The sequence below is a fragment of the Dreissena polymorpha genome, chromosome 5 (assembly GCF_020536995.1).
Source record: "Dreissena polymorpha isolate Duluth1 chromosome 5, UMN_Dpol_1.0, whole genome shotgun sequence".
In the NCBI taxonomy this organism is placed as follows: domain Eukaryota; kingdom Metazoa; phylum Mollusca; class Bivalvia; order Myida; family Dreissenidae; genus Dreissena; species Dreissena polymorpha.
The window spans coordinates 76897650-76908081 of NC_068359.1; the positions used below are offsets into that span (position 1 = coordinate 76897650).

General features: G+C 34.5%; 1 long non-coding RNA gene across 6 annotated transcripts; it reads right to left on the reverse strand.

Moving 5' to 3' along the window:
• Nucleotides 1-666: 666 nt before the first annotated feature.
• LOC127882328 (uncharacterized) lies at nucleotides 667-7992 on the reverse strand. Of its 6 annotated transcripts, XR_008050506.1 has the most exons (6): nucleotides 5013-7992; nucleotides 4763-4848; nucleotides 4072-4579; nucleotides 1313-3882; nucleotides 1133-1192; nucleotides 667-968 (listed from the first exon to the last, which is right to left on the reverse strand). It is a non-coding gene; the product is annotated as an uncharacterized LOC127882328 (long non-coding RNA). The 6 variants fall into 6 exon arrangements; XR_008050505.1 differs by having other exon boundaries at nucleotides 4763-7992; XR_008050508.1 differs by lacking the exons at nucleotides 4763-4848; nucleotides 5013-7992 and having other exon boundaries at nucleotides 4072-4287; nucleotides 4477-4745.
• Between the last annotated feature and the right edge of the window lie 2440 nt (nucleotides 7993-10432).

A 10432-nucleotide genomic window follows, 5' to 3' on the forward strand; every position in this document is an offset into this window, starting at 1 on the left:
TTCGCTTCGCAACTTGTGGAGTCGGTCTATTGACACCTACATACCTCGGTCGCCCATACTCAGTTAATTAACCGCTGTTGTCTTTCTGCTTGCCAAATAGCAGTCAACGACAACCTTACATTGATCTAGCCAGATTGGAAACTACGAGCGAAAACTAACTCGCCCAAGCGAGTGACCCGCTCCCGATTCGAGCAAAACCTCACCTAAGCACTATCGACCCAAAAAACGCCAGTAACACTGCTCCGTTACTAGGGAGCCTTGCTAGTCAACACAAGTAATTTGCAATCCTGGCTAGAGCAATGAGTATATTCGGACTGGTGTACCACCATGTGATTGTCTGCGTCTAAATTGTTGGTATTTGATACTTAGAGTCTCTTGTGCCAAAGTAGAGACTGAATATTTGTTTTATAAATCAAGCAATCATTTACTGGTTGGTAGTTCTAACAGTGCGTCAAAATAAGCACCGTGAAAACATTTTAGCACCGAAATACCGAGGTGTTTACCCCCAAGTGCTATCAGTGCGCTTCACACTTGTGGAGTCTTAAACCCCTCGGCCGCCCAAACACAGTTAATGACTGTTAATGTTTATTTTTTGTTTGATTTTGGTATTGCATAGTTTAAACACAAACACATACATCAATACATCAATATTGCTGGCCAGCACAATAAAACAACAATCTCCTTTATTTTTCATGTAAAAACATAAACATAAACATACACACTGTCAACACTTGCCACTTGCAACACCGAGTTCGTTTCAGTGCAGAATGTACACATTTTTCGATCGACACACATTCGCAATGTTACATGGATTCACAAAGTTACATGGATTCACAAAGTTGCACTGATGTCCATACACGGGCCAATGTTCAAGTTATCGGTGCGATGGACCCACGGTTTTGTCGCAGCTATACGCCACACGTATGTATTGACTACTCGGTGTCCACATCAAGGTTTGGATATTGGCACTGAAAATAGAAAAGCAAATTGTGTTAAACAGTAAACGATGAAAGTAAACAGCCTGAAATGATAAAAACATGCATGTGTAATATACCATGTATCAAATAAAATAGTAAACACAAACTGCTAAAGAAAAACACACAACTCTACCAACTGTTTAACTGATACTTACTTTTTTGTATTGTGTTGCATGTTCAGGCGCCTTGCTGTCACTGCTCGTCTTGCAGTAGAGCTGAAATGAAATAGAAAGCATGATAAGAAACTTTCACTGTGTTTGTACAACTTACAGTTTATGTGCACAATTTTGCATTTAAGTGTAACATACAGAAAAACAATTTCAACTCATACTCACTTTTTTGTTGTGTTGTTTCCACAAAGGCGCCTTGTTGTCACTGCTCGCCTGGTAGTAAACCTGACTCGTCTAGTAGTTGAGAACACTCGTCCAGCAGTAAAGCTAAAATGAAATCGAAAGCATAATCAGAAACTTTTGAATGTGTTTGTACAACTTACAATTTATAAACACAATATTGAACTGTAACAGTAAACATGAAACAGATAACAATTTTACTTACCTATGTTGTCTTCGCTGAAATACAAAAGTCATGTTCATAGCAATCATAGCATATTTACACACAATGAATACAACTCAAAACTTTTAGTAAGAAACTCAGTACTTACTTTGTATTTTGTATCCAATCCCTCTGCTGGCAATCTTCTTCAGTCCACAATCGAGCTGAAATCAAGACTCAATGCATACATGTAAATTTTGCCAAATAACAAACAAAACTGTGAACCAAAACTTTAACTAAACAAAACTAACTTTTCAACTGTTATGGTACTCACCTCTGGCAACTGAAATCATACAGACATTTTGCATATCAAAATACATTTTTAGTTTAAAGATAAGAATGATTTATGAACATTTTACTTACACAAAGCATAAATATAAAAGACATGCTATGATGAAAAAAACAATATGTATACAAAATTATACATAAAGAAACACAATCTACTTACCATTGCTGACCTGAAATTGAGAAAAGCACATTTTGTATAGCACAACAATCATATTCAGTTTTTACATAAATGAAGTGTACTTACATCTGCCCAACTGAAATGAAAAAGAGCATAGCAGAACAAAAGTCATCAAATATATTTCAACATGCAATTTAAAGAAGCAAATTGTACTTACCATCAGGCAACTGAACTGATAAAAACACATTTTGTATAGCAGAATACAAGTCATCAAAACAGTTCAATATGAAAATTAAAGAAAGTTTGTGTACTTACCACAGCCATACTGAAATGAAAAAGAAACACATTTTACAATGCAAAATACAGGTCATCAAAACAGTTCAATATGAAAGGCAATTGTACTTACCACAGCCATACTGAAATGAAAAAGAAACACATTTTACAATGCAGAATACAGGTCATCAAAACAATTCACTATGAAATTATAGAAAGTTAGCGTACTTACCAACAGGCTACTGAAATAAAAAAAAGACATTTTGCATAGCAGGATACAAGTCATCAAAACAGTTCAATGTGAAAATTAAAGAAAGTTTGTGTACTTACCACAGCCATACTGAAATGAAAAATATATATTAAGCATTGCATAGCAGGATACAAGTTATCAAAGCAGTTCAATATTAAATTATAGAAAGTTAGTGTACTTACCACAGCCATACTGAAATAAAAAACAACATTTAGCAATGCATAATAATCAAGACTTACCTAGCTGATCTTGAATCATTCTCTGTTTCTCAACTTCTCACTTGTCAAAAAGTCTGCTCTGTAACGACCCACCACTCAAATCTGAAAAATAGTTAAGCAGAACAAAGCACAACACAAACCAAAAGAGTAGTTCACTTACCTCATATTTTGTGCAGAGTTTTAACAGCCAATTTTCTTCTTGAAACCTGTATTCGTCTCTTTTTTGACCCACTGTGGAACAGTCACAGCAATGTAAGTCTGAAACATAGAAGGGCATAACAACACAACATACAAACCAGTATATTTGTTTCGACTTACCTTGTGGCTACAGTCAAGACACAGCTGCTGAATTTCTTTTCTGTCACAAGCTGTCAAAACATCTCTGCAATGTTAACCTGAAACATAGTAAGAAAGAGAAACATTTTGTATACAACATAGTAAACACTTACCTTGTTTAAAGAGCTGAGTTGCAGCAGTGATTCTTTATTGAAATCTTCTTCTTTTCCCTCACTGCATGAGAGACCTAAAAAATAGCATGCAAAGCAAGACACTGTTTGTATGTCTACTCTGAAACAGAGCAAAATAAAGCATACATGGTACTTATAAAACAAACACATTGTTCCACTTACCCTTCTTCAACAGTTTAGTCACAGCAGTTGATATCCTTATTCACTGTTGAGGCTACTATGAGACCTTTTCTGCAATGCTCAGCTCCGTTCGACTGTCAAATATTCAGGTCATGTCATATCTGAAACGAACTAAATCAAAACATGCATAGTACACAATCATTGATAAAATCTTAAAACAATTGTATGCTTCATAGCTTTGTGTTGTGTTTTTTTTACTATACATATCACAGACAACTGGCGACCACAAAAGAGTACATACATTTTTTGTATTACTCAAACATTGCTGTATTAAGCTCACACTCATATCAACAAAAGCATTTCGATACACAAAGTAAGTGTTCACCATCATAGTACATCATCAGTTAGTTCGACATCCCACGTTTGCTCAGGTGTAAGTACTGGCTAGCATTTACCCTTTTCAGTTAACCGTCACACATCAGCATTTCTAAACACAAGTACTGATAGATTCTACCATTGCTATTATCTTTCACATAGACTTCTAAATATCAAATACTTGTACTCACGGTTTGGGAGCTCCCTCCAAGAAACACATCTGTACTGCTCGACATCTGGCCCTCTACTGAAACAAAATATTTTGAAACACACATGCATGTAAAACGTTTTTAAACAAAAACCAACACAGAACCAAGCTGCAGCAGCTATTCTGTCTTAAAATTGTTTTATCCATAGCTACATGGAAAACCTGAAAAATAGCATAACATCACATTATAGCAGAACAAATAAAAAAACAACTTGGTCAACTTACCTTGCTTTTGTAAAGATGTGTCACAGAGGTGGAAATCTTCTTCCATGTGTAAACCAGTGACTCGAATCTGCAACAAAGTAAAGAACACATTGTACACCTCAAATCAATGACTTAAAACTTACCCAACTTCTTGAATTGTGGTTTAGCAGTTGAAATCGTTTTTACTCGTGTCCCTTCTATTGACACCCAGTAGGAAACCATCTCTGCATGTGCAATCTGAAACATAGCAATACACACATGGTACAAATCAAACTACCACAATTGTTACACTTACCCTATTTGAACGTTTTATTCACATCACAACAATGTTTCTCTTTTTGAATCATCTTCGTTGTTGACTGCAAGTACATCTGAAACATAGAAGCATGCACAAAACATACCATATAAAAACTATTTTGTACTCACCATATGTTTGCTTTTCTGTTCATGCCAGCTTCCAAACCCATCACTGCCAACAGCATCTTTTTTCTGTTCATGTCAGCTTTCAATCCTTCACTGCCAAACGTATCTGAAAAATAGTACAACAGAAACAAACAAGCATAACATATCATTAGGACAGTTTTACACAACAGATATGAGAGCTCTTACAGCTACGTCTGTTCTGCTCAACTGTCCAAATGCAACTGACAGTACTTCACTAACAGTATATTTTTTTAAATAATTCACTAACATTGAGTCATTCTAACCTTACCTTCAAGGCTTGTTGAGAAGCTTCAAAATCAAGACTGCATGGCTCCACTTTCACTCAACTGTCAAATCATCACTGCATAAGCACTCCTGAAATGTATTATAGCAAAACATGCATAGAACAAACATTCAGTCAAAAGTACTTACCTTTTACTTTATCACTGCCCTGTGCTCAACTCCAGTCATCATGACATCTCTGTTTAAAGTCTGAAACATAGGAAAACATGCAATGCAAATTAAACATAGTTACTTACCTTCTAGCATATTGTTGGAGCTCCAACAAAATCATGACTGTTCACTTCAGCTGCCAGACTTGAACTGCCAGCACACATCTGAAAATCTGAACAAAGCATTCATGTTCCATACTGTACTAGCCGTATGATTTTGAGTTACTGACATACTTATCATCCAAAAAAAGAGTACATGAAAATCTAGCAAAAAATAGGTTTTCATCTGTTCACGAGTTATACTCTGAAAGAAACCATGATGATGACAAAACTCACTTTATCTCTTCTTTTGTCAAAACACAAGTGTTCATTGTGAAATTTAACAAACTTACCTTTTCGTTTCCCAGCTCTGTTCAAATGTCAGGTCTACATTTCATGTCAAATCTGAAAAAGATCTACATCGAAAAATGCATAGCACACAATCTGTGTTAAAACAGTAACTGTTTGTTGTATTCAAAGCTCCGTGTATTTTTCACTTTACACATCACAGACAACTGGCGACCACAAACGTAGAAACATTTCTGTACTACTCAAAACATTGCTGTATGAACGCCAACCGACATATTTTTGTTATAGACTTATAGTCCCTAAAACTGTTCAAAAAGAATCAAAAGCAGTTTTCAGTCATAATCTTTTATTGAATTCTATACATAGGCAATACAATCTACAGTACTCACCACAGCCCACTGAAATTAAACATCATGAAATATACATGTTAAGCAATACATTTATCATATTATAGTGCATATCAACAAACGCAATTCAATAAATTTTATGCATTCAGTAAGTGTTCACCATCATGTTACATCATCAGTTCGATTAGCATCACCACAATACATCAACTCATAATACTGGTTAGCATTGAGCTCATGCTATAGCTATCATACATCAGCATTCATAGACACTAAAAATCAAGTAATATCTACAGTACTCACCACAGCACACTGGAACAAAATAGAAATGTTAACAGCATGCAAATACAAGTAAAGCAATATCATATTTAGTACATATAAGAAAAGTATGTCAATACACCATCATATTACACCATCAGTTCGTTTCACATTCCCACGGTAGCTCAACTCTTAGTACTGGCTAGCATTTAGCCTTTTCAATAAACATTCAGCATTTCTAGACACAAGCACTGATTAATTCTACCCATCATATCATCATTCACATCATTCCATACTAAGTGTACAATAATAGTTTTCATTAAGCATCGTTAACTAAAAACCACACATACAAGTTAAATCTGCAATACTCACCACAGCATACTGAAATAAAATAGAAATGTTAACGACATGCAAATACAAGTAAAGCAATATCATATTTAGTACATATAAGCACATGCATTTTCATGAAATATGTTTCCAATGTTTTTACATCATCGGTTCGTTTCCCAAAGTAGCTCAGTAAATATTTTGTAACACCATCATCTCTCATCACACCATATTATCGACACTGTATAAGTACTGAGTAATTTATACCCAACGCATTTCACTTCTCTATCAGTACAACAACTCAACAATAATACGCCAGCCGCTTAAAATCATCATAAATCATCATACACAGTGAGACACGTCAACAGTCAAACACAAAAGTTTGTACTCACGTTTTCGTAGACACCAGCTTCAAAGACACATCTGATCACTCCGACGTCCAGAGTTCAAGTGAAGTCAATCGCTTGACACCCCAACACAAATTTAATTGCACACAACTCAAGTCAAAGTCAAGTTGTTATCTCATGACAATAACCTAACACTACAGTCCACCAGTCATTCAATAACCCGAGTACCAAGTCGCTATTCTATAACGCGAAGTCAAGTCAGTTAAACTCAAAACTTTTCATCGATACTGTAGTCAGAGCTCACGAAAGTACGTCCATATTCGTTAACGTTCAAAAGTCAACTGAGACATAGTCATCATAAAAAAAAATCATGTCAAATTTTTTTCAGAAATCACAAAATTAACGTCTGTCTTTGTCAAAGTCTATCGGTCAACTGAGCGTTTTTTTGCCCGCGCAGTTCAATTTATATACTGAGCGCGACGTCGAGAGCACAAAAAATACGTCTTATCTCTTCAACGACCAAACCAAGAATGACAGAAAATCGTATACTTCATGATTTGAGTTCACACAATTTATGTACATGAACGCTGTTTTATTGAACAGTTAATGTCGTGCTTGCTATATAATGTTAGTTTACGAAATACCAAGCACAGTGTCTTGCAAAGCCGAATTAAATGTCTTTTGGAAATACCACATGTTTAAATACCACATGTTTAAATACCACATGTTTAAATACCAAATGTTTAAATACCACATGTTTAAATGCCACATGTTTGAATACCACATGTTTAAATACCATATGTTCAAATACCACATGTTTAAATGCCACATGTTTAAATGCCACATGTTTAAATACCACATGTTTAAATACCATATGTTCAAATACCTATTGTTTAGTCATGCTCGCGCACTGCATGCGGTCGGTATTTGGCACTGCATCTCTTTCTGTGACATTTTTATGTGCAATGAACATGTTTAACTCAACATATCATGAGGAAGGATGCATTCGGGAATGTGCATCCCTTCTCATCAAGATTGAAACGTCATTGATCACATGGTGGGCTCTCTAACCAAAGCGTGACAGTGCGACTATTTTTTCATGACCATACAAGCCGAAATATTCACAGATTGAATGGTCATAAAAATTGATAAGCATGAGTCCATCAAATCCATCCAGTATTTCCAGTATTTCTTTTAGTTTTGATATACAGCAAATCCATTGCCTTTTGTGCTTTAGTGTATAGTTTTTGGCAGATGCTCACATTAAACATGAACCCATAATAAAAATAGAAAAATATCTAGTCAAAGTTACTAACCTACAGTAGCATTGTGAAATAATCCTAAATCATATAAAATATGTGAGTAATCCATCAAAAATATTCACTATAAGTAGTGTACATTTAACTCCGGCATAAAAATATCCCCGTTATACCCGTTTATTTCTACATAGCCAGAACAATTCAGGGTTCTAAGAATTTTGAAAATTAAATTGTTTATATGACGTAGTTTTTGACGAAAGCAACTCGATAGTATTTTGCGCTGGCATTGTTAAAGGGACAACCTCGATTTTCTTGTTTCAACTATGTTTTGCGAGTATAGTATTGATATAACGAATAAATAGAAAATAAATATCCAACATCATATTTCAAAATGTTCAGCACAATAGCGCCTACAAAGTGATATACAAATATTTTGGTTATCTGTACAATTGTTCATACAACTTGGAAATATCATGAAAATTTGCGTTTATATCAAAATATCGTAACTCGCGCATTCGATTTTGTATAAACACATAGTATCAGTGTGTGCGCATAGAAATTTTTGTTAATCTGTTGAAAATTTCATTGAATTCGGTCAACGGGTTCTAAAGATATCCGACTTAAATCAGTCGCGAGAAATACAATTTTCTATCATCGATATGTAAACGTCCCTTTAAGTTGTAGGATGATATTTATTCAAATGACGTGAATATGCACTAAGAACGAAGGGTCAAATTTACGATTTTCAACAAATGTGTGTTTGTTGTGATATGGTTTTCTGTCCTTATAACTGCAGCGTTTTACAAAAACATCAAGTATGTTACACCAAAATGCGCAGAAATGAATTCCCCATCGCATGATACAAATATCTCAGTACCATATTGCGGAATGAAAATCTTTTCTTCATACCAACCCAAGTTTGGTCAATAAACAGAAGTTTTGACATATACTCGTTGATGAAATACAAAAATGCTTTAACACACATTGTTCCTATATATTTGCTAGTTATGGTAGTGAAAATTTCATCGAAATGTATTCACGCGTTATCGAGAAAGTTAAGTTAAACCTCTTCCAAACAAACACAGTTTTGTGAAATATTTGCTATCTTAACGTCATTCAGTTTAACTCGATACTTTAAAGTTCGAAATTTCTATAAGCACGAATGCGTTTTGTCGAAGTAGTTTCCTTGTAATCAGACTTATTGTGGATTACCATATATCAAAATGTGCAGAACAGAATTCCCTATCGAATGGTATCAATTGCTATGTACTTGTCTAAAATGGGAATTTTTTTCATTCTCAGCGAAGTGATTTTTATGCGAAAAACTAAGCATTTCTACTATATGCGTAAATGTTAGCGAAAAATGATCCCCACAAAACTTGATGCTATTATCATGTTTGATATTTTGGCGAAAATGTCATAAATATATGTCAACTAGTTGTAGCGAAAACGCGACTTAAACTTTGTACGAAATCAGTGTTCATTTTACAGTACAGAGCGATTGTTCGACGTTAAAATAAAATCTAATGTTAGACAGAAATGCGTTTAGTTAAAATCCGTTATCGGACTGTTTTATTGTTGTGTTGAGACATACAGTTAAGTGTCATATATCAAAATGCGTGGAATCGAATTTCCTACAAGCTAGTACCAAAATAACGATAAATGCTCATTACACAAAAAAGTTTTCTTGTTAGCGAATTTTGCAAAGTTGAATATCTGATACAATAAGTCGTGTGAGAACAATATAGGCGAAACAAAAATTGTAGCTATCATATGATGCAATACTGTGGTGAAAAAATCATCTAAATATCAAGAGACGCTATCGAGCAAATTGAGTTAAACCGATGTAACTTAACATCTTGTTTCGTTTGTTTACATGGATAAAAGACGACGTTGTAAAAATCTAAAGTTAAAGACAGAAATGCGTTTAGTACGAAATCGTTATTGCACTGTATTGTTTGTGTGTTTAGACAGACGTTTAAGTGTAATACATCAAAATGCGTGGAATTGAATTTCCTACAAAATCATACCAAAATGAAAATAAATGCTCTTAACACGAAAAAGTTTTCTTCTTAGCGAATTTTGCAAAATTGAATATCTGACACAATGAGTCGTGTGAGAACAATATAGGCGAGACAAAAATTGTAGCTATCATATGATAGAATATTGTGGTGAACATTTCATCTGGATATTATGAGTGGTTTCAAAGAAAATTGACTTAAACCTCATTGTAAGATATTGCACCCAAGCCAAGGTTGTTTACATGGATAGAAATGACGTTCGATCTACAGTACATGTTTCGTGCTTTAAAAAGTGAATTCGTGATTATAGGCAAAATGGTTTTCGGCTAGTCTTGATCAAGCGATACAATAAACATACACGCATGTCATATCAAAATATTCGGAATGAAATTTTCTATAAGATGATATCAGTTTTGTTTCAAAAAGCGATAGGATGAAAAAGTTTTCTTGTTGCGAACGTTTTCAAAGTGATTTTTATCACATAAGCATGTATGTTGGAACAAAAATATCAATAGAAAAGTTGTAGCTATCAATAAGCTGGGTATTGTACTTGAAATTTGATATTGATGCCATGAATCGTTCCGGAGATATTTAACTTAAACC